Source organism: Danio aesculapii, chromosome 4, assembly GCF_903798145.1.
Source record: "Danio aesculapii chromosome 4, fDanAes4.1, whole genome shotgun sequence".
NCBI classification, from domain to species: domain Eukaryota; kingdom Metazoa; phylum Chordata; class Actinopteri; order Cypriniformes; family Danionidae; genus Danio; species Danio aesculapii.
Window position 1 is genome coordinate 8,840,755 of NC_079438.1, and position 24,657 is coordinate 8,865,411.

The following is a 24,657-nucleotide window of genomic DNA, read 5'->3' on the forward strand; positions in this document are numbered from 1 at the left end:
GAGATATTTGAGCCCAAGGCTCCCGCCCGGTCAAATAAGCATATCTGGAGATCCGAGATCAGGTAGTTCTCGAGAGCTCCCCAAAATGCTATTAAATCAGGACAGCAGCCGTGTATTTCGAAGAAACTCCCCAAGAAGCTAGAAAGTTTTTACTATATCCGGCTGCTGGATATAGTGATTAAAGGGCACCTATGGTGAAAAATCTACTTTTCAAGCTGTTTGGACAGAAATGTGTGTAAGTATAGTGTATAAACTGTCATATTGGGGTGAAATAAACACACCCAGTCCTTTTTTTTCAAATTTAACAACATAAAAACGGTGGACCAATTGGAGCGGTTTTCAGATCGACCGCAACTTTGCGTAGGAGTGCGGTCCCCCCGCCCACCAATATTGATTGACAGCTGTGCACATTAACATGTCTGGTAGTCACGTGTAGAATCATATAATCAAGAGAGGACGAGTGCAAAGTAGCCGGAATAAAAGGTGTGTTCAGCTCGCTTGGATCATCAATCATCATCAAAAGTGATCAAGAGTGCGTTTCACAAGTTTAAAATGTTTTAAAACAGTGCATGTGTGTAATAAAGTACAGCGATTCACTTCAGATTCACTTAATCAGCACAGCCGCGTGTCAGAACAATAATTAAAGAAGACGCTTCAATCGCGGTTTGTGGACGTTAAATCAGGTTTATTTTGTACATTAACATAACAGATATTCATACAGCAGTGGAGATTACCAGTATCATGTCACATATGCGTGCAAAACGAGTGCAAAGCTTAACGCGCGCGCTCTCTCTCTCTCGTGCGCTCTCTCTCTCTCTGTGTGTGTGTGTCTTCATGTCTGAGCTGTGTGTGTGTGTGTCTTCGTGTCTGAGCTGTGTGTGTATGTGTGTCTGAGCTATGTGTGTCTATGTATGTCTGCGCTACGTTTGTGTGTATGTGTGTACGCTATGTGTTTGTGTCCTTGCTGTGTGTGTGCGTGAACTTTGTAATGACATTGTGTGTGACTTGTTGCAAATCCACAAAAAATGCATCAAATACTGATTGTTAAAGTTCTTACTGTAGTATTTCTCACACACGTTACGTAAGATCTGCTTCCTGAGGCAGCCGAGGGCGGCGATTGCTGACAGGCACGTGGGAATGGTGGGCGGGGAGGACTAGCCTTAAAGGGCCAGTACAAAAAAAAACAGCAAAACCTTTTTTCCAGCTATAATATAGACACTTTAAACAGCTCTAATAAATAATCTGATGGGTGTTTTGAGCTGAAACTTTACAGACACATTCTGGGGACACAAAAGACTTATATTAAATATGAAAAAAGGGGTAACCTATGTGCCCTTTAAGTATTCTATAGTCTTTGATTCAGATTAAAGTGCAATTTAAAGACTTAACTAGGTTATGTTAACTAGGAAAGTTGGAATAGTTAGTCAAGTTATTGTACTTGTTTTTTTGTGTAGACAATCAAAAAATACACAGTACATATTTCTTAAAGGAGGCTAATAACACTAACTTAAAATTGTTTTTTATAAAAATTAAAAACTTATTTTATTCAAGAAGTAAACTATAAGTAACATAGTCAAATTTATAATAATTAAAACTTATTATGACTCCAGCCGCGTGTCAGAACAATTATTAGAGAAGACGCTTCAATCGCAGTTTGTGGATGTTAAATCAGGTTTATTTAGTACATTAACATAACAGATATTCATACAGCAGTGGAGATTACCAGTATCATGTCACATATGCGTGCAAAACGAGTGCAAAGCTTAACGCGCTGTCTCTTTCTCTCTCTCTCTCTCTCTCTCTCTCTCTCTCTCTCTCTGTGTGTATGTGTGTGTGCTATGTATTTTTGTGTCCTTGCTGTGTGTGAACTTTGTAATGACATTGTGTGTGACTCGTTGTTGCAAATCCACAAAAAATGCATCAAATACTGATTATTAAAGTTCTTACTGTAGTATTTCTCACACACATTTTGTAAGATCTGCTTCCTGAGGCAGCCGAGGGCGGCGATTGCTGACAGGCACGTGAGAACGGTGGGCGGGGAGGACTAGCCTTAAAGGGCCAGTACATAAAAACAGCAAAACCTTTTTTCCAGCTATAATATAGACACTTCAAACAGCTCTAATAAATAATCTGATGGGTGTTTTGAGCTGAAACTTTACAGACACATTCTGGGGACACAAAAGACTTATATTAAATATGAAAAAAGGGGTAACCTATGTGCCCTTTAAGTATTCTATAGTCTTTGATTCAGATTAAAGTGCAATTTAAAGACTTAACTAGGTTATGTTAACTAGGAAAGTTGGAATAGTTAGTCAAGTTATTGTATAACTTGTTTTTTTGTGTAGACAATCAAAAAATACACAGTACATATTTCTTAAAGGAGGCTAATAACACTAACTTAAAATTGTTTTTTATAAAAATTAAAAACTTATTTTATTCAAGAAGTAAACTATAAGTAACATAGTCAAATTTATAATAATTAAAACTTATTATGACTCCAGCCGCGTGTCAGAACAATTATTAGAGAAGACGCTTCAATCGCAGTTTGTGGATGTTAAATCAGGTTTATTTAGTACATTAACATAACAGATATTCATACAGCAGTGGAGATTACCAGTATCATGTCACATATGCGTGCAAAACGAGTGCAAAGCTTAATGCGCTGTCTCTTTCTCTCACTCTCTCTCTCTCTGTGTGTGTATGTGTGTGCGCTATGTATTTTTGTGTCCTTGCTGTGCGTGAACTTTGTAATGACATTGTGTGTGACTCATTGTTGCAAATCCACAAAAAATGCATCAAATGCTGATTGTTAAAGTTCTTACTGTAGTATTTCTCACACACATTTTGTAAGATCTGCTTCCCGAGGCAGCTGAGGGCGGCGATTGCTGACAGGCACGTGAGAACGGTGGGCGGGGAGGACTAGCCTTAAAGGGCCAGTACATAAAAACAGCAAAACCTTTTTTCCAGCTATAATATAGACACTTCAAACAGCTCTAATAAATAATCTGATGGGTGTTTTGAGCTGAAACTTTACAGACACATTCTGGAGACACAAAAGACTTATATTAAATATGGAAAAAAGGGGTAACCTATGTGCCCTTTAAGGTAAGGAAAGAATAATAGGGAGCTCCTGTTGGAGTAATCTGTTTTACCACATACTTGTATAATTTTACAATTCTGCACATTGTGAATGGTTGGGAGAAACACAAGTTCTTATAATCCCACTTTACATTGATATTACACATTGTTTAGGTTTGTTGCTAAATTACAAACAATCGTGCTACAACAACAAAACCATCACAAATGCAATACCAGAGGTATATATATATATATATATATATATATATATATATATATATATATATATATATATATATATATATATATATATATATGTGTGTGTGTGTGTGTGTGTGTGTGTGTGTTACCATTGATGGTAATTAAAATCACTGCTTTGCCTGGAACCACAGTGAAGTTTGTGCCTTGACAGGAGCAGTGTGCCACCTTCACAGTTGGCAATATGAAAGCTGGTAAAAAGTGACAAAAATATTATTTTAGACAATATATAACTAGCAGCAGACACACATGGACAGCAAAATTGGGGTGTTTGTGAGCACATACCTTCCTTATAGATGCAATATCCAAATATCCATCTTCCCCTTTGACAACATGTGAGGTTGGAGGAATGGCTTCCAAAAATCCATGAACACATTCTCTGTTGTGGAGTGACTGTTTTTTGTGATGCAGTACATCACAGTCTCCACAGAACCACTCCACAGGAAGACACTCTTTGCACCTAATGAAAACAAACAAAAAATCATTGGTCAATTTATCATGCGGTCGTCCGTTTATTCCCAATTCAACATGAATGAAAACCAACCTAATAACAGCAGACTCGTGGCAAAGACAACACAAAGGATGACCAACTGCCTCTTTTTCAATAAGGCATTTGAGGTTGTATGGTCTTGCTTCTTTCCAGCGCTCTGATGCTTTCTGTTGCCGAAAAGACTAAGAATCTGCAGAGCTTCTTTGAGGGTCAGCAGGAAGGATATGATGTTAAAATGTCAGAAAGTATCTCCATGTTTTTTTCTGTACACAAAATAGAAGAAATTTAATTGAGCATCAATTCAAAGTCAAATGATCAATATTAAGAAAACACACTGCATGATTCAATGTCAAATGATCTTAAATCACAAAACGGTCTTCTTAAACCATCTAATGCGCTGCCAGTTTAGTCTAAGGAGTTTTTCTTTCATTTGAATAGATTACATATTTAAACCTAAATTCATCATTTTGATTTACCAAATTGCTCTTGAGGATTTAGTTTTGCTGGGGGTACAGTAAGTGGAATCTCCACACTTGATGACACTGAGCACTCAACAGGGATGGGTGTGACTGTAAAACATTACATAGAAAAATAACACGTTATTGTAGGATATCCCTGCATTTATTGTGTTGTGTCTTTACTCAAACAATTTATAAAATCATACATTTCAGATACATACTTTGCAATGTATTCTACTTTAGTATAGAAAACACTACTGAAAGGTTTTTTTTTTTTTTTCTTTTTAATTTCTTTTTACAATTGGAATTGAGATATAACCTGTTGCTGAAGCATGGCGCCGTCCTCCTTGCCTCCCCCTTGGCTTGCCACGACCCATGTTCCTTTTAGAGCCCTGTGGAGCGTCTTCTACAGAGCGTAGACGTTTCCTCTCCACAGCTGCTGTCTGTGTTGCAGTGAATATTTCTGATTTAATTTTTCCAAATGAAATTAGCTCATTTGCCCATGTCAATAAGCATTATAAGATGTTAATTGTGTCATGCAATGTATATGGATGCAATCTTCAGCATTCTACATTCATTCATTTATTACCTACCCTGGCTTCAGCTAGAATGTGGTCCAGCTTCATTTCAAGAGCCATTCGTCTTCCATCTTGGTAGTGAGGGTCCTGCAAGTCAACCTTATGTTTTGTGGACATTGCAACACAAACAGATACAGACAGATAGACAAACAGCCAGATGGACAATTATAACACACAAGCAGCGGTAGTAAGATAGATAGATAGATAGATAGATAGATAGATAGATAGATAGATAGATAGATAGATAGATAGATAGATAGATAGATAGATAGATAGATAGATAGATGTTGGCTGTGCTTGTGCGTGTGTGTTGTGACAGAAGACTCGTTCGAGAAAATCTGCAAGGAGAGTAGAACATAGTAATTACTATTATTATTACATGTTAAAAGACATACAACATGGGCCTAAGGTTCCTGATCTCACATGTAAAGGAATAATAATGTAAAGTAAAATACTAATAATGTCCAACGTTACACCTGTTGATATTTACGCAATGTATTGATTATAGCCAAACTCTAAAGACTTAAGGCCAAATGCATCGATGTACAGTGTTGAAATGATGTTAAATTATTAGTAGTGATGGCCATGATTGAAATGTTTTGTTTTTTACATTTTTGGACCGAAAGTAGTACGTCTTGGATTTCTTTTTCTTAATAGAGCTAGCTTGTACTTAAGTAGCTAAGTTAACCAAGTTTAGCATGTTTCACAAGCCTACATTTTATTTAACTTTTGTCTAGGATAAGATGTTAATCAATAATCGGGTTTTGATTTTTGCTCTAAAATGTCCATGTCAGTTTATTGCTTGCAAAAAGAAAGGCATAAATGTAAACATTTCAACACAATCTCATGGCAATTCGTAACTTTTTGATTTAGTGGCTAATTCGTATGAATTAGTACGATCTAATTTCTGCAATTTAGTATGATTTGCTCATCCCCCAATGACGGTTGGGTTTAGGGGTGGGGTTAGGTGCCACGGCTCCTTTTTAAAATCGTACAATTTCGTAAGACTGAACTCGTACGAATTCGTACGACTGAACTCGTGCGAATTCGTACGAATTAGCAACTAAACTGATAAAACGTAAAATATTTACATTTCTTGTGAGATCAGGCTGAACATTTAGACATTATGCGATCATTATGAGTCGTGACTTACCTGAATGGAGCTCTGAGCGCAATGATGAGATGAATTAACGCTCGGAATGACCCATGAGGCGGAGGATGATGGGTAATGCTCATAAAAACACAAAATGTAATCTTTCCCTGCGATTTTTATCAGAGAATAGGGCAGAATATATGAAGGATTTGATTATTATGTGTGTGTATTCTACTGTTTTTACAGACTGTTTTTCTTGTTCTCTCTACTGTGTCTTTACACTGCAGAAATATGTGTGGGTATGCATATTCTGTTCATCTTATCTCGGTGTGGCTGGAACATTCCGTTCCTCTCCTTTGGGTGCGAAAAAGTCACTATCTGACTCGCTCACAGATGGGCGCATACCTACACGCACACATTCTCACGTATCCTGGTTGTTGTAAGCTGTCTTTGTATCGCTGTTTCCCTCCTTCTATGATAATATTCTTTTGTGTTAGGGCTCAGCTGCAGGCAGACCCTCAATGTGTATATAAGATTGCTCTTCCCTCCCTTGTGTCAGAATAAAATCATACTGAACCATTCAGCTGATTTTCTTCTCATCTTTTCCAAGCTTGGACGGTATTGATGCAGACACTCACTGGTGATACAAAATACTAGAGTGAAGGGACCCGAGGAAAAAACAGATTTTCCTACAGTGATGAACACATTATTTTAAATAATCAAAAATGTCATTTTTTTAAAGCTGAAAAAAGGATGGCTTTGGTCACTAAACGTACCTGCAACTATAGAATCATCCATAGTAGTTCATGGAGAGCAACATGTTTTCTAGAGTTTTCTTGCAACAGTTGCAAACATCACTCTCTTACACATACTCAATTCAATTCACCTTTATTTGTATAGCACTTTTACAATGTAGATTGTGTCAAAGCAGCTTAACATAGAAGATCATAGTAAATTGAAACAGTATAGTTTAGTTTTTAGTGTTTAAGTTCAATTCAGTTTAGCTCAGTTCAGTGTGGTTTAATAATCACTACTGAGAGTCCAAACACTGAAGAGTAATCCATCGATGCGCAGCTCTACAAATCCTGCAGCTCTACAGATACTCAAGCAAGCAAATACTGAGATAAATATAGTCTACAGTACAAATATTAGTTGTGAAATAAAAGTTAGTCTGCTTTTATTAAAATGACAGAGAACATTTAAAAAGATAAATACATTACTTTTAAAATGCTATAAATTATGTTATAACCTTTAAAATAATTGTTGGATTTTATTTTATTATATATATATATATATATATATATATATATATATATATATATATATATATATATATATATCTATATATATATATATATATTTTTTTTTTTTTTTTTTTTTTTAAGTGATTAAAATACTGTACAGTTAGTTGCAATGCTATCAATGTTATCTCTTGCTTTATGATTTAATAAACTGTTAAAACCTGTGCTCTGTTGCATAAAGTAATTAAAGTTACCAAAAACTTACAATTTTGGAAGATAAAAATACTAACATGTCTTTAACACTTAAAGAACCTTACATATCCTAAGTAAATAGTAATTTAAACACTCCTAATGTAGTTGGTAGTTGATTAGACCAAGGCCCAAGCCCACCAAGCCATGCCCGACGGGAGATCACCTTTCCGGGCGTGAAATTGTGGACTTAATGAACCAGGTGGTCTAAGGCCAGGCTGGTCTGCCCGAGCAGGTGCATCCATTTACTGCAAGCCTTCGGCGACACATCCTAGCACAATGGGGAAAAAAGCAGGGGCTCTAAGGCCAGGCTGGTCTCCCCGAGCAGGTGCGTCTGTTTCCCGCAAGCCTTCGGCCACACGTCCTGGCACGATGGAGAAAAAAGCAGGGGGTCTAAGGCCAGGTTGGTCTGCCCGAGCAGGTGCGTCTGTTTCCTGCAAGCCTTCAGCCGCGCTTCCTGGTTCAATGGCAAAAAAGCAGGAGTCTATGGCCAAGCCGTCTGCCGGAGCAGCTGGTCCATTTCCCGCGCGACCTGGTTAAATGGGAAAGAACCAGTGCGGCTATGGCCAGGCTGATCTGCCCAAGCAGGTACGTCCCGCGAGCCTTCGGGATCTTTGAACCACAGTACATTGAGGTGGTGGAGAGGGTGGTGCCCCAGAGCTAGGTGGGTCACCAACGGAACTTCTGTCCAGCACGTGCTGTTGGCTAAGTCCATGGTACCTGGCTTAAGTATGGGGTGCCTGAGCATTACTGGGGAACAGGTGTCAATCAAGAGGACCCTGTGGGGCCGCTGATTGCCCCGGAAAGAGTGTGGGTCCCCGGGCAGAAGGGGTGTGACTTGTGTGTATTGAGATCAGTGGTTCCAGCTCCCCCTAACGTGGACCCTGGCCCCCCGGGATGGGTGTGGGTCCCCGGGCAAGCTTTGGTCAAGTGAGAGCTAGTGCAGTGAGTCTGGGGGGTGGTGGGTCTTTCTAGCGAGCATCTGGTCAGTGGTGCCGGGGTTACGGTCTGGCCCCGGTTTAATGGTTGTTTAATGATTTGGTTCCAGAAGCCATGAAAAGGCTCACACAGCTGGCGGTGCCCCGAAAAAGTGCGTGTTCGATCGGGTTCTACAATCCCCTTTGAAAAGGGAAAAGCTGCGCAAAAGCTCCCACGGCTGACGCAGTAAAGCTGCCCAAATGGTGCGTGTGTTCGATGGGGTTCTACGATACCCTTTAAAAGGAAAAAACCGTGCAAAAGCTCCCACCGCTGGTGCAGTGAAAGCTGCCCCAAAATGATGCATGTTTGATGGGCTCATACCATCCCTTTGTGGGAAAGAAAAAGAAAAAGGCCATGCAAAAGCTCCATGGCTGGCGCAGTAAAGCTGCCATAACGGTGCGTTGTCCTTGGACACCCATGGTTCCTTTGAATGGGGGTTGGGGAAATCCCCCAAAAGTTGTAACAGCTTATACATGCGTTGGACCAAAGGGATCTTGAAGGTATCGGTTTACACCCCTGGTGCGGGGGGGTGTCTTCCCTTAAAGAAGAGTCACCAGCATCTGAGCGGAAGTGGATGCCTCCGCTGCCTCCTTTTGAACCGTTCCACGCAGTGTGTGGGTCTTTCCCTCCAGCATTGGTCTTGGATGGTCATGGCTGAATGTACGCTCTGCTTCAACGTCTACAGCCGGCTCTTGCCGCACCAGTCAGCGGTTCACATAGAGACAAACTCGGACGAGAAGAGGCTTTTGCTCTCGCTTGCCACTGGCTGTGTGGACATGCGGAAGATGCTGTGCCCATTGCCCGGCTGTTGCAGAACACCATGGGAAGAGCAAAGTGTCGGAAAATGGCTCGGGAGTTGCGGTGGTTGCAGTCCACTCAACCGATGGTTCCTGTGATGTCTTAGTTGCCGTCGTCGGAAGACGATGATCGGGAACCAGATGACCCGGAAGCCGGGCGTCTGTGTGCTGACCCCCGCTGCAGGCTCGCTATGGAGCGCATCCAGGCCCAGCTCTCAGACCTCAGCAACAGAGTGGAGGAGGAAGAGGAGGTCTCCAGCAGCGCCGGCACCATTCCCGGACCCGGCCCTCAAGTGAGGGGTGGCCAAAGGTCCTAAGCCCCCCGGACCTCTGGAAACTTACGACCCACAAAATTACCCCTACACGTTCCCGCCCTGAGTTGAGTACGGTTATAGCACTTTCTGTTGAGCTGGGTGGGGGTATATCATCAGGGCTGACTTTTGACTTACATCCCGTTTCTGCAGACTTGTTCTTGGAAGAGATCGACGGTTTTCAACTGGGAATTTCCTTTTTATCAACCAGCCAGCGTGAGTTCGAGCTTGGTACGCAAAGGGTTAGAGCTCTCATTTGTAGCATACGCAGGCAAGTTGTGGGGTCCAAGAGGTGAGAACGAAGCAGGCGAAAGAAGGCAGACTGATCTCCAAGGCCAGCCTGGTACGCTGTCACCAGACCGCTGGAAGAAAAATCAATGCCCTTCTGGGTGAGTGTTTGGTCCACCGGTGGAAACACTGACCTTTTTTTTTTTTTTTTTTTTTTTTTTTTTGAATATATTCCAAATGAAGGAATTCAAAAGCTTACAGCACCTGGTATTCCCAGGCGGTCTCCCATCCAAGTACTAACCAGGCCCAACCCTGCTTTGCTTCCGAGTTCAGATGAGATCAGGCATTGCCAGGGTGGTATGGCCGTAAGCGAGAGCAGCAGTCAAGAGTTGGCTATTTAAAAATAGGCGCAGCACCAGGAGCCGAGCGCCGCTCAGCTTGCCTTGAAACAGCACCGACAGAAACAATGCCCTTGGCCCCTCAATAGTTACCTCTTTTTAAAAAAAAAAAATGTATTTATAAATTTTTTTTGCCAAATGAAGGAATTCAAAAAGCTTACAGCACCTGGTATTCCCAGGCGGTCTCCCATCCAAGTACTAACCAGGCCCAACCCTGCTTTGCTTCCGAGTTCAGATGAGATCAGGCATTGCCAGGGTGGTATGGCCGTAAGCGAGAGCAGCAGTCAAGAGTTGGCTATTTAAAAATAGGCGCAGCACCAGGAGCCGAGCGCCGCTCAGCTTGCCTTGAAACAGCACCGACAGAAACAATGCCCTTGGCCCCTCAATAGTTTACCTCTTTTTAAAAAAAAAAATGTATTTATAAATTTTTTTTGCCAAATGAAGGAATTCAAAAAGCTTACAGCACCTGGTATTCCCAGGCGGTCTCCCATCCAAGTACTAACCAGGCCCAACCCTGCTTTGCTTCCGAGTTCAGATGAGATCAGGCATTGCCAGGGTGGTATGGCCGTAAGCGAGAGCAGCCAGGTCAAGAGTTTGGCTATTAAAATAGGCGCAGCACCAGGAGCCGAGCGCCGCTCAGCTTGCCTTGAAACAGCACCGACAGAAACAATGCCCTTGGCCCCTCAATAGTTTACCTCTTTTTAAAAAAAAAAATGTATTTATAAATTTTTTTTGCCAAATGAAGGAATTCAAAAAGCTTACAGCACCTGGTATTCCCAGGCGGTCTCCCATCCAAGTACTAACCAGGCCCAACCCTGCTTTGCTTCCGAGTTCAGATGAGATCAGGCATTGCCAGGGTGGTGGCCGTAAGCGAGAGCAGCAGTCAAGAGTTGGCTATTTAAAAATAGGCGCAGCACCAGGAGCCGAGCGCCGCTCAGCTTGCCTTGAAACAGCACCGACAGAAACAATGCCCTTGGCCCCTCAATAGTTTACCTCTTTTTAAAAAAAAAAAATGTATTTATAAATTTTTTTGCCAAATGAAGGAATTCAAAAAGCTTACAGCACCTGGTATTCCCAGGCGGTCTCCCATCCAAGTACTAACCAGGCCCAACCCTGCTTTGCTTCCGAGTTCAGATGAGATCAGGCATTGCCAGGGTGGTATGGCCGTAAGCGAGAGCAGCAGTCAAGAGTTGGCTATTTAAAAATAGGCGCAGCACCAGGAGCCGAGCGCCGCTCAGCTTGCCTTGAAACAGCACCGACAGAAACAATGCCCTTGGCCCCTCAATAGTTTACTCTTTTAAAAAAAAAAAATGTATTTATAAATTTTTTTGCCAAATGAAGGAATTCAAAAAGCTTACAGCACCTGGTATTCCCAGGCGGTCTCCCATCCAAGTACTAACCAGGCCCAACCCTGCTTTGCTTCCGAGTTCAGATGAGATCAGGCATTGCCAGGGTGGTATGGCCGTAAGCGAGAGCAGCAGTCAAGAGTTGGCTATTTAAAAATAGGCGCAGCACCAGGAGCCGAGCGCCGCTCAGCTTGCCTTGAAACAGCACCGACAGAAACAATGCCCTTGGCCCCTCAATAGTTTACCTCTTTTTAAAAAAAAAAATGTATTTATAAATTTTTTTGCCAAATGAAGGAATTCAAAAAGCTTACAGCACCTGGTATCCCAGGCGGTCTCCCATCCAAGTACTAACCAGGCCCAACCCTGCTTTGCTTCCGAGTTCAGATGAGATCAGGCATTGCCAGGGTGGTATGGCCGTAAGCGAGCGAGAGCAGCAGTCAAGAGTTGGCTATTTAAAAATAGGCGCAGCACCAGGAGCCGAGCGCCGCTCAGCTTGCCTTGAAACAGCACCGACAGAAACAATGCCCTTGGCCCCTCAATAGTTTACCTCTTTTTAAAAAAAAAAAATGTATTTATAAATTTTTTTTGCCAAATGAAGGAATTCAAAAAGCTTACAGCACCTGGTATTCCCAGGCGGTCTCCCATCCAAGTACTAACCAGGCCCAACCCTGCTTTGCTTCGAGTTCAGATGAGATCAGGCATTGCCAGGGTGGTATGGCCGTAAGCGAGAGCAGCAGTCAAGAGTTGGCTATTTAAAAATAGGCGCAGCACCAGGAGCCGAGCGCCGCTCAGCTTGCCTTGAAACAGCACCGACAGAAACAATGCCCTTGGCCCCTCAATAGTTTACCTCTTTTTAAAAAAAAAAAATGTATTTATAAATTTTTTTTGCCAAATGAAGGAATTCAAAAAGCTTACAGCACCTGGTATTCCCAGGCGGTCTCCCATCCAAGTACTAACCAGGCCCAACCCTGCTTTGCTTCCGAGTTCAGATGAGATCAGGCATTGCCAGGGTGGTATGGCCGTAAGCGAGAGCAGCAGTCAAGAGTTGGCTATTTAAAAATAGGCGCAGCACCAGGAGCCGAGCGCCGCTCAGCTTGCCTTGAAACAGCACCGACAGAAACAATGCCCTTGGCCCCTCAATAGTTTACCTCTTTTTAAAAAAAAAAATGTATTTATAAATTTTTTTGCCAAATGAAGGAATTCAAAAAGCTTACAGCACCTGGTATTCCCAGGCGGTCTCCCATCCAAGTACTAACCAGGCCCAACCCTGCTTTGCTTCCGAGTTCAGATGAGATCAGGCATTGCCAGGGTGGTATGGCCGTAAGCGAGAGCAGCAGTCAAGAGTTGGCTATTTAAAATAGGCGCAGCACCAGGAGCCGAGCGCCGCTCAGCTTGCCTTGAAACAGCACCGACAGAAACAATGCCCTTGGCCCCTCAATAGTTTACCTCTTTTTAAAAAAAAAAATGTATTTATAATTTTTTTGCCAAATGAAGGAATTCAAAAAGCTTACAGCACCTGGTATTCCCAGGCGGTCTCCCATCCAAGTACTAACCAGGCCCAACCCTGCTTTGCTTCCGAGTTCAGATGAGATCAGGCATTGCCAGGGTGGTATGGCCGTAAGCGAGAGCAGCAGTCAAGAGTTGGCTATTTAAAATAGGCGCAGCACCAGGAGCCGAGCGCCGCTCAGCTTGCCTTGAAACAGCACCGACAGAAACAATGCCCTTGGCCCCTCAATAGTTTACCTCTTTTTAAAAAAAAAAATGTATTTATAATTTTTTTGCCAAATGAAGGAATTCAAAAAGCTTACAGCACCTGGTATTCCCAGGCGGTCTCCCATCCAAGTACTAACCAGGCCCAACCTGCTTTGCTTCCGAGTTCAGATGAGATCAGGCATTGCCAGGGTGGTATGGCCGTAAGCGAGAGCAGCAGTCAAGAGTTGGCTATTTAAAAATAGGCGCAGCACCAGGAGCCGAGCGCCGCTCAGCTTGCCTTGAAACAGCACCGACAGAAACAATGCCTTGGCCCCTCAATAGTTCAAATAATGGACAAAGCTTCTGTTTACAACTTCAGGACATGTGTTTAGATCATTCTAGGTTACAAACAACTTGATCTGGTGTCATATTTACCAGAGCTGAATATGTGTAATATGTTGTGTTTAAAGTCCTGAACAACATCAGCATTAAAGCTGACCACAGAACATGCAATATTGCAATGGCCTAGCTAGCTAGCAAGGCCAGCTCTGAACTTTTAAGTTGTAACAATAACAACTAGTACAGCTAGTAATACAATGTTGATTAGTTGTATGTTAATGGCATTTGCATTATGGATAAAATCTAGTTTTAATGGCAATACTACTTTTGAATAGATCATGAATACAGGGAGGAGTGTATTGTTTTATGGTAAGTGAAAGAAGAAAAGGACAGAACTGGCTCTTCCTGCAGATGAAAATGAGGATGAGATGGGTTTTAGTGAGCATGAGAATGATGCAGACTGGACATTTGATAGAGACAGTTCAGGTAAGTTAGCTCTGAGGCAGATAAGACAGGTGTAGTATAGTATATAGTATAATATAATCACATTATTCTGATGCATTTGGATATATATTAGATTTGTTATTTATTTATCTAATATTTACTGGAGAAAATATTTATATTTACTGTATGTTTTATACATGATAATACAATAAATTTGTTTTTAATAATATTCTGCAAAAAGAATGGAATAAATGAAAGCTTTTGGAATATGAGTTGTTGGTAAGTATGTATAAAGTGTAATTTATAGGTTCTGTGTTAAAGCTTATAATATTGCAACACTAATTAAATAATTCCAAACAACTAAATTATTAATTATAAAAAAGGTTCTAAATTAAAAATTTCTAAATTAGTTTCACTGTTGGACGTTGTTGCCATATGGCAACATATCAAAAAGTACCTTAAAAAATACATTTTCCCCATTTTTTACAGCACTTTAAGTTAAGTTATTTTAAGACAAGAAAACAGTCAAATATATTTTTATAGATCTATCATAATGTGTGCAGTAGAGGGTTAAGTGAGACAATGATCAGTCCGGCATTATATAAAGTGAGGTCCATATTGTTTACTCAAACTATTAGAATGAGAAAAATATATTAGCCTTCAATAATATTTAAAAACAAAAGATTAATCAGGGTTAGTCATTGTGTGTGATTCTCACTCAACCAACTGTGCCACTGGTGCCCCTTGGTGGGACCCCTTCCTCCAGGGCAACAGTGCCCACCAGGCTTGGCGGGGATGGGGACACTCTCGTGGAGCAACGTTTAGTGTCCGAGGACCCTGGGTGGGACCCCTTTCTTCCAGGGCAACAGCGCCCATCAGACTTGGCGGGGATGGGAACACTCTCTGTAAGGCAACGTTTAGTGTCCGAGGACCCTGCGTGGGACCCCTTCTTCCAGGACAACAGTGCTCACCAGCCTTGGGGGGATGGGGACACTCTCTGTGGGGCAACGTTTCGTGTACGAGGACCCTGGGTGGGACCTTCCAAGGCAACAGTGCCCACCAGGCTTGGCGGGGATGGGGACACTCTCTGTGGGGCAACGTTTAATGTCTTAGGACCCTGGGTGGGACCCTTTCTTCCAGGGCAACAGCGCCCACCAGCCTCAGGCATGGTTGGCGGGCTTGGGCCTGGGTCTTATCAACGCCACCAGTGAGCGTCGTCACTGTTGCCACTGGCCGTTTTAGAGACCACCTATCTTCCCGCTGGACCGTGCTCGAAGCAGCCGTTCGCTAGAAAGACCCACTCACTCTCACTCGACCAAAGCTTTCTGCCCGGGGACCCACGCCCTTCCCTGGGGTGACAGGGTCTACGTTAGAGGGGCTTCCAGCCCTGACCTCCATAGCCATGACTGGCACCCTCTCTGCCCGGGTACCCACGCCCTTTCCGGGGCAAGCGCCGGCCCCACACTTAAGCCGGGAACATTGACTTAGCCAACAGCTCGCGCTAGACAGACATGCCATTGGTGACCCCCCTGGCTGTGGGGCACACCCTCTCCACCACCTTGACGTACTGTGGTTCAAAACGGCTTGGCCATAGACCCCCTGCCTCTTTCCCATTGAGCCAGGACGCGCGACCAGAGGCACGCAGGAAATGGACGCACCAGTTCGGGCAAACGGCTTGGCCATACCCCCTGGTTTTTTCCATTGAGCGAGCACACGCCGGCCGGAGGAAGGAAAGTGAATTTTGTCGACTCCGAGCTCTATGTGGCACTCCTGGACCACTAATGTGGCCATCGACCTTTCCAGGCCACACGCAGTGGACTAGAGGTCCATGGAGCTCGTTTGGGTGCAGTGTGGGCTTGTAACAAGCCTGGGTCAGAATCACCCTGGTCCAGCTAGGCCAGCACGCGCGCATGGACCCTAGCGTGCAGAGTGGAAGCAGCCTGGCCCGGGGCTGTGTAGGTTCTGGCTCCGGGGAGGCAGAAAACCGACACGCTTTGGACGGAAGACGAGACTGACTCCAGCAGAAAGATGCACCATGCGGGCCCGCAGTGGCACTCTCAATCTGGGGATTTGACTCATACCCTGACTGCTCCATCATCAAGGGTGGTGAGGCGGAGGCACATGCAGATTGGGCAGAGAAAGGTGCCCTTCAAGACTGCGTGAGCCCACCGTGCACTTCCTGGAAGAAAGGGTTGGGAGGTTAGAAGGTCTTGCCTTTTTAGTCCTCCACATACACCCATCTAGTCGGTCCGGCTGCGGGACTGGGGATAAACCACCTCCAGGCCCGTGGCCCCCACTGCCCCACAACAATTATTAGACCTTTTTCCAGATCTATTTAATATAACGTAATATTAATGTAAGGATAAATCGCACCAAAATCTAAATTTTTGCTTCTTTAACTTTAGACAAAAATAGAATAAAACATGAGCTATCTTTGTTATTACTTTTTAGACATCCAAAGAGTAAAGCATATCTTCATGGTAACTGAAAAAACTCTCATACTCAAGCTGAAACTTTCATTTATAAACATGCGTATGCCACTTCCACTTAAAGTTAAAAAACTTTGACGGGAGAATATACAGAGCTGTAAGTAAACTCTAAGTAAATGTATTTCACTTGATTATTGAACTAAATAAATAAAAACTTAAAAACCATCAAACGAGCCATAATCATTAATAAATCAATTAAAATGAATTCTGGCTTTAGCAAGATTTCTACACAGTTTTATAATTGAGACCTCTGACGTGAGATTTTGATCACAGCTACTGCTAATGATTATTGATAAATGTTTATATCATAAATGAAAAACAAGATGAAGACAAAAAAGTGCAAAGACTGAAATCCATCACACAAAAACCCACAAAAAGTACAAAAATACTGTAGTGTTCATTAGCGAGACTGCAGCAGGCTGACATTACTTTTTCCTCTGGTGTCTTTTGTGTCTTCAGTGTGAGATCAGGATCATGTGCGTCCAGCTCTGTGTTTCTGAAAAGTGACCTGTCTAAACAGTATCCAATAAACTTCAGTGAGAAAACATCATCATCTGGCAAAAGGTATTTTGTGTTTTACATTATTGGTCATGTGTGGGCAGTGTTGTGTAAACCAACAATTCAGTAAAGAGAGTCATCCCTGAATAAATCAGTTGTTTGAACGAATCAAAAACGCAAGTCTTCTACAGACACATTTACAGACACCTAGTGGCAGTTTTAGTTTCTTATTCAAAGTGTCTTTCAGTAAATAATAAATTATATTTCCATGTCAATCATTTACTCACATTTGTCATTTTAAAGCTGTATGAATTTCTATCATTTGTATAACATAAAAACTGTGTTAAATATGTTTATAAATTTACATTTTATTTGTTTGGAACAGATATATTAAACAACCATCTCATGCATGTACCATTATGCTTGTAGCCAAGGTTCATTCGCAACACTAAAAGAGCTTTTATAAATTATTAAAACCATTATAACAAGTGAACCAAGATTTTGTGGCTTTTTAATGATTAAAATTCTGGCAATGAATTCAAAATATGAATCTAGTGGATCTACTGCAGTGGCGCAGTGTAGTTAGTGCTGTTGCCTCATAGCAAGAAGGTTGCTGGTTTGAGCCTTGGCTGGGTCAGTTGGGGTTTGCATGTTCTCCCTGTGTTTAAGTTTCCCCCACAGTCCAAAGACATGTAGTACAGTTGAATTGGGTAGCTACCTAAATTGTCCGTAGTGTATGAGTGTGTATGGATGTTTCCCAGAGATAGGTTGCAGCTGGAAGGGCATGTGCTGGATAAGTTGGCGGTTCATTCGCTGTGGTGACCCTGGATTAATAAAGGGACTAAGCTGAAAAGAAAATCAATGAATGAATCTAAAAAAACCCACACACACACACATATACATATATATATATATATATATATATATATATAATATATATATATTGTGTGTGTGTGTGTGTGTGTTTGCCTTAAAATGTATTATTAAAGTATTTTGATTTTAACAGTGTTGAATATGAGTTACCAGATTCAGGAGACGAGACTCACAGGAGACACAATAGTTTCACAGAAGATCTCCTCTGGATCTTCCAGGTGGGAAAAACTCATTTTTTTTCATAAAAGTCACTGCAATAACTTTATGAAACACATAAAGAATATTTGACATTTGAGAACTGGGTCTTGTAAACTGCTTTGGTTGGCCCTACACCCAACTAAAAACGCCTTGTTTTAGCCAAGCTGTCTTTGTTTAGATGTTTCTTAGACTATGGGCAGCTAAAGTCCCTGTTCAGATGTATTTCAGACATTTGTAGTTTGAGATGTACAACTGTATGTGAATTAAATTTCTGGTTAAATATTGTTGTTGTTATCTTTTCTTCAATCATAGAGTCTTGAGAGCAAAATGATCAGATTTCTGAAGAATGAACTGGAAAAGTTAAAGAAAATCTTACAAGAAGAAAACAGACAAGACTTAGTAAAGACTTTAATAAGAACAGATGCACAATCACTGAAGCAGCTCTTGATCTCACACTCTTCTTCTTGAGAGAGATGAAGCAAGATGAAGCTGCTGATACTCCAGGGTAAGAGACTCATGGCCATCTGTCACTTACATCAGGAGTTCACACTTAGCTGATGATTTAATATAAGCTTGTTTGGCATGCTGACATTTTCCTCAAGCCCAGGGCTCCCTCCCGTTCGTAGAGTGAGAGGGGAGCTTGAGCTTAGGTAGATCTCAAACTCCCAGCTGCAGTAACTAAGGAACCACTTGAGGAGGAAAGGAGTTAGACAAGTGCCTGAATTGCTTAATCTGTTACGAATTATGTATATCTTAGGATGGTAGGAGGAAACCGGAGGACCCGGGGGAAACCCATGCGGACATGGGGAGAATATACAAACTCCGCACAGAAACACCCACCAGCCTGGCGAGGACCAGGGCTGGCTGTGTTCTTGCTGTGGGGCAACAGTGCTAACCATCGGGCTGCCGTGCCACCTGATCTGTGAAAAGGAGGAGAAGGGGGAGGAAAAGGGGAGTTTTCTTCCATACGAAGATAACTGTGGACTGAAAATATGGTTATTTATAGTAAATGGGGAATCATGTTATGGGAGATCATGATTAGTTAATGCGAGACCAGCCATAGTAAATCATAAGCACGTGATCCTCTCGAAATTAGTTTATGAATAAACTTCACTTCAAGAGTTTACACTTAGCTGATGATATAATATAAGCTTGTTTGGCATGCTGTCCCGGGAGAGAGCCCTGAGCTCAAGGAATCCTTGAGCCCAGGGCTCCCTCACATTCGTAGAGGGAGAGGGGAGCTTGAGCTTAGGTAGATATCAAATGCTAGAAAAGAGGAATTTTGCGGGGACGAAAGGTTAACTATAAGGCGTTTTTGCCAGAAAAATTTCGAGTAGCGACACCTATGGGGCTAATGCATGAGACATTGAAGGGAGGGGCTATGAATTGTCTGATCGCGAAGTTATTGTCGATTTCTTTTTTAATAAGATAATCGACAGTTTCGGTTTCAGTGGTAGCAGACTGCAGATTTGGACAAAAGAGATTAAGTGAAGGGAGAGCTAAAACGCTTGGGTGGAATCCGTGGGTTAGACCTAAAATGAGAAAATCAGAGAAGTTAGTATTAAGGTGAAAACTTAATTCTAGAGCAAGGTTAGGAATATATAGGTAATCACAGGAGGAACACAGGTGACGGTATCTGCAGGGCATTCTTTGACATCTACTGAGATTGAAATTCTGGCAGATGTCGCGGCTAGGAAGGGGGGTTTTAGAGAAGCGGACACAAGGGAAGGAATGTTGTAGCTGGGGGGCGAGGAACGTAGCTGCGGGATTTAATAGAAAGTTGAGGGGGGGGGGGGGGTGATCAAAGACAAGAGGTAGTGGAGTGCAGACTGGAGCGGCAGACCACGCAGGTTAGATTGCAGCATCCTAAAAAATACTGGTTGTGGAGCTCAGTGTCCAAAGCCCCCCAGTAGGGACACTGGTTCCACTGGGTCGCTCATATGGCACATTTGAGGGAGGTTTGAGGGAGAGGGTGAGAGGCAGAGTTGTCCTGAATGGAGTCTTGTTGTGGGAGAGTGCGTGACGTCATTGGAGGAGGCCGGGTTTCCTGGTGTTGCGGAGGGAGTAGATGGCCGTGTGTTTTGTTTTGATTTCATCTTTCCTTGTAGCGAGCAGGAGGTTTGTGGATATGGAGTGAAACATGGAGTATTTCTCTGAGCGATTGGTCTTGCAGGAGGGCTTGTGGAAGGATGGGAGTCTGATGTTGCATTTTTGTAAAGTTTGAGGAGTTTCGGTTTGTTGAGAAAGCTGGGTGCGTGGATTCCGAGGTTGGCGAGCATTTTCCTGATTTCCATAACAATGATTCTCTTTGGCGGATTAAAAGAGGAGGTGGCGGAGACGTAAGATGAGGTGGGTGAAGACTTTTGATGTCTGAAAGTAGATTGAGCTAGTGATATGTTACGGAGAAGTCTATTAGCAGTGGAGCGAGTTATACGCCGGCCTCTCACAGCGGCCTCGAGCTGGGTTGGGAGCCTGGCGGTGCAGAGAGAAGTTGAACTGTGGAGGGAGAGTCGAGGAGATCGTGGTTATCTTGCGGGCTGTGTTTTTTTGGTTGTTTCCTTGCAGGTTGTTATTTTCATTGTTCATGGTGTCTTCGATTTGCAGAAGATGCCGATGTGTAGTTGAAGGGATAATAGTTGTGAAGCAGATGATGATGATGAAGGATATGATGATGGAAGTTGATGTTCGTTTGAAGTGAAGCTTGTATTAAGTTTGCTAAAGCACCATCTGAGGCAGAGCAATCTTCCATACGAAGATAACTGTGGACTGAAACTGTGTTACTTATAGTAAATGGGGAATCATATAATTGGAAGATCATGATTAATTAATGCGAGACCAGCCATGGTAAATCATAAGCATGTGATTCTCTTGAAATTAGTTATGAATAAACTTCACAAATACAGCTTTAAATAAAAGACTAAAACTAGCTGTTTGTTGCTCCTGTGTTTAGGTGAGTTGTTCTTAATCAATCAGCTTAAATGTAGCCTGAAGAAGAAATATCAAAGTACGTTTGAAGGAATTGCTCAGCAAAGAGACTCCACACTTCTGAATAACATCTACACAGATCTCTATATCACTCAGGGTACGAGTGAACAGTTCAACACTGAACATGAGATAAGACAGATTGAAACTTCTTCTAGACGTCACCAATCACCAGAGATACAGGTTGAATGCAAACATTTGTTTGAAGCACCTGAACAAGACAAGCCGATCAGAACTGTCCTGACAAAAGGAGTTGCTGGCATCGGGAAATCAGTCTCTGTGCAAAAGTTTGTTCTGGATTGGGCCGAAGGAAAAGAAAATCAAGACATCAGCTTCATATTTCCTCTTCCATTCAGAGAGATGAACTTACAGAACAAAAAAAAACAAAGTTTAAGAGACCTCATAACTCAGTTTTTCCCAGAGACTGAAGCACTGAACCTTACAAGAAGCACACGATTCAAAGTCCTGTTCATCCTTGATGGATTGGATGAATCGTCTTCCTCTGAAGTTTGCTGGTAATGAGACATGTGGTGATGTATCATCAGCAGTCTCTCTGGATGTTCTCCTGACGAACCTCATCAAGGGAAATCTGCTTCCTTCTGCTCTCATCTGGATCACCAGCAGACCAGCAGCTGCCAGTAAGATTCCTGCTGACTGTATCGACCGGCTGACAGAGATACGAGGATTCAATGATGCCCAAAAGGAGGAGTACTTCAGAAAGAGACTCACAGATCAGAATCAGGCCAGAGAAATCATTGATCACATTAAACAGTCAAAGAGTCTCTTTATTATGTGCCACATCCCAGTCTTCTGCTGGATTTCAGCCACTGTTCTCCAGAACATTTTGAAGGAGAACAGAAATATTGAACTGAAACACAGGGCTATGCTGATACACTGCAGGAATCTCCCAAGACTCTGACACAGATGTACACACACTTTATCCGCTTTCAGATCCAGCAGAGCAGAGGAAAGTATGATGGAGAAAACACAGCAGATGTTCCTGGGATCAAAATCTCATCCTTTCACTAGGAAAACTGGCCTTCCAGCAGCTGGAAAGAAACAATGTGATCTTCTATGAGAGTGATCTGAAAGACTGTGGCATTGACGTCTATAAGGCATCGGTGTACTCAGGCATGTGTACCCAGATCTTTAAGGAGGAGACGGGAATCATTGGTACCATGTACTGCTTTCTTCACTTAAGCCTTCAAGAGTTCATTGCAGCCCTTTATCAACATCTGTTTCTTGACATCAACAAGAATCATGTATCTTTTTTAAACAGAAAAGCAAAAATAAAGGCATGATTAATTTCCTGAAGACTGCAGTGGACAAGGCTCTGGAAAGTGACAATGGACATCTGGACCTTTACCTTCGCTTCCTTCTCGGTCTGTCACTCCAGTCCAATCGACAACTCTTACGAGGCCTGTTGATGGAGCAGGATGACAGAGACCAGAGGAAAGAGGAAATAATTGCATACATCAAGCAGAAACTTGAAGCGAATCCGTCTCCAGAGAGAACCATCAATCTGTTCTACTGTCTGAATGAACTGAATGATCAAACTCTGCTGAAAGAGATTCAGTCCCACCTCAGTAGTGGAAGTCTGTCATCTGCTGACCTTCACCTGCCCCAGTTGGTCTGCTCGGGTCTTTGTGTTGTTGACCTCAGCGGAGGAGCTGGAGGAGTTTGAGCTTCAGAAATTCAAGAAATCGGACGAATGTCTCATCAGACTATCAGCAGTCATAAAAACCTCCAAAAGAGCTCTGTAAGTCAAAGTCCTTCTTTCATGTAAGAAATGTTTCATTTGTTTTTCCTCCTGAGCAATACAGTGCTATTTGAAAATCATTAGATTTAGGACACAATCATGCTCACATCTCCCAGTTTATTTGTGACAGTGGACAAAAACAAACTTCTCTTAAATCCTATATAAAATCCTTTATAATTTCCTGACAAATAATAATAATATAATTTACAATTTAATTGAAATAATGTTTTATCAGAAATCAGTAAATCCCATCCAAACTGTATGATGCAAATGAATATAAATGCCAAACGAGTGAACATTTTAAATGAAAAGAAGAAAAAAAAAACAAGCTAGTATTTACATCATTTCTGAAAAGAAGCTGATGATGTTGGCTAGACAAAAGCATGTTTGAACTGTAAAGTTGTCTTACGTGTCTCCCACTTCTCTGAAATATAATAATAGATAAACTGGAGAAATGCAGATCTGACTTAGCATCTGTGTTGTCCTCCTTTTATTAAGTATCATTTTATAACGACGGTATTTTTATTGTTATTGTATCTGATATTGTTTCCTTTGTATATTTCTGGTAAGAGTGTAATGATCACCAGAGATCCAACGGTTACTGGAGCAGATTCTAGATGCTTCTTCTATAGAAAACCAAAAACAAGTTGAGTCCATGAGGGCGGCATTGCAAAGATGGAACAAAGGGTGAGAATTGAGGGGCCGTTTGCATGTTCTCCCCATATTGGCTGTGGTTTCTTCAAGGTGCTCTGGTTCCCCCCTTGTCCAAAGACATGCAATATAAGTGAATTGAATAAAGTAATTGGCCTTAGTGTATGAGTCTGTGTGTGAATGCGAGAGTGTATGGGTGTTTCCCAGTACTGGGTTGCAGCTGGAAGGGTGTTCCGCTGTGTAAAACATATGCTGGATAAGTTGTGGTTCATTCCTCTGTGGTGACCCCTGATTAATAATGGGACTAAGGTGAAAAGACCCCATGTAGGTCTAATAAAGATTGCAGTTGTATAAATACAAAACTTCTCTAAAACTTTGGAAAAGAATGGGAGTTTTGATATGGGTCAAAAATTGGCAATAACTGAACTGTCCAAATTGCCTTTTTGATAAATGGTTTAACTACTGCATGTTTAAAACTGTGTGGTACAAACACCAGTAGTGAGACTGCTATTTATTGTCTGAACTGAAGATCCAGTTGGTTCAAAAACACTTTTTTAAAAATGTGGAGAGACAACTTCGGTATGCCAAGTAGATGGTTTCATTTTGCCAATATTATCTCTTAAAGAAGCAAGAGATACAGGCTCAAACTCCTTAAAACAGCAGAGCACATAAAAGTGGTAGATGGATTGACTGAGGGAAGTACAATATGTGATCTCACAGTGATAATTTTAGCAACAAAAGAGTTTAAAAACTGTTTGTATAACCCATAACATATCAGATAACACATATCAAGGGAAAAATCTTGACAGGGTTGGTTGCAGAAGATTCAAAGCAGCATTAATAATTTGAAGAAGAACAAGAGGCACTACAGTCATATGTGCTCCAAAATTCTAAAGTCCACCAGATAAATATTGTTTATGTCCTCTACCACAGCTATGCGGATGACACTCAGAATCTACTTAGCTTTACTGCCTAATAACTATAGCCCTATTGACACCCTCTGCCAGTGCATTGATGAAATGAACAGTTGGATGTGCCAAAACTTTCTTCAGTTAAACAAAGAGAAAACTGAAGTGATTGCTTTGGGAACAGAGATGAGGTTCTCAAGGTGAATGCGTACCTTGGCTCTAAAGATCAAGCAACAAAAATAAGGTCAAGAATCTTGGTGTGACTCTGGAGTCAGATATGACTTTCAATAGTCCTGTCAAAGCAGTTAGTAAATCAGCATA

At 42.0% G+C, this 24,657-nt stretch overlaps 12 non-coding genes and 1 pseudogene across 12 annotated transcripts; 1 reads left to right on the forward strand and 12 right to left on the reverse strand.

The window, feature by feature from the left end:
- The window catches only part of LOC130222044 (zinc finger protein 721-like), a 495,527-nt pseudogene that overhangs the window by 408,361 nt on the left and 62,509 nt on the right, over positions 1-24,657 (forward strand).
- Positions 10,012-10,130, reverse strand: LOC130223655 (5S ribosomal RNA). The gene has a single exon (XR_008836779.1). It is a non-coding gene; the product is annotated as a 5S ribosomal RNA (ribosomal RNA).
- LOC130223656 (5S ribosomal RNA) lies at positions 10,312-10,430 on the reverse strand. The gene has a single exon (XR_008836780.1). It is a non-coding gene; the product is annotated as a 5S ribosomal RNA (ribosomal RNA).
- On the reverse strand, positions 10,612-10,730 carry LOC130223657 (5S ribosomal RNA). Its single transcript, XR_008836781.1, has one exon. It is a non-coding gene; the product is annotated as a 5S ribosomal RNA (ribosomal RNA).
- On the reverse strand, positions 10,913-11,029 carry LOC130224003 (5S ribosomal RNA). Its single transcript, XR_008837106.1, has one exon. It is a non-coding gene; the product is annotated as a 5S ribosomal RNA (ribosomal RNA).
- Positions 11,211-11,329, reverse strand: LOC130223658 (5S ribosomal RNA). Its single transcript, XR_008836782.1, has one exon. It is a non-coding gene; the product is annotated as a 5S ribosomal RNA (ribosomal RNA).
- LOC130223659 (5S ribosomal RNA) lies at positions 11,509-11,627 on the reverse strand. The gene has a single exon (XR_008836783.1). It is a non-coding gene; the product is annotated as a 5S ribosomal RNA (ribosomal RNA).
- Positions 11,808-11,925, reverse strand: LOC130223972 (5S ribosomal RNA). Its single transcript, XR_008837078.1, has one exon. It is a non-coding gene; the product is annotated as a 5S ribosomal RNA (ribosomal RNA).
- Positions 12,112-12,229, reverse strand: LOC130224005 (5S ribosomal RNA). The gene has a single exon (XR_008837108.1). It is a non-coding gene; the product is annotated as a 5S ribosomal RNA (ribosomal RNA).
- Positions 12,412-12,530, reverse strand: LOC130223660 (5S ribosomal RNA). The gene has a single exon (XR_008836784.1). It is a non-coding gene; the product is annotated as a 5S ribosomal RNA (ribosomal RNA).
- Positions 12,711-12,829, reverse strand: LOC130223661 (5S ribosomal RNA). Its single transcript, XR_008836785.1, has one exon. It is a non-coding gene; the product is annotated as a 5S ribosomal RNA (ribosomal RNA).
- LOC130223662 (5S ribosomal RNA) lies at positions 13,008-13,126 on the reverse strand. The gene has a single exon (XR_008836786.1). It is a non-coding gene; the product is annotated as a 5S ribosomal RNA (ribosomal RNA).
- On the reverse strand, positions 13,305-13,422 carry LOC130224013 (5S ribosomal RNA). Its single transcript, XR_008837115.1, has one exon. It is a non-coding gene; the product is annotated as a 5S ribosomal RNA (ribosomal RNA).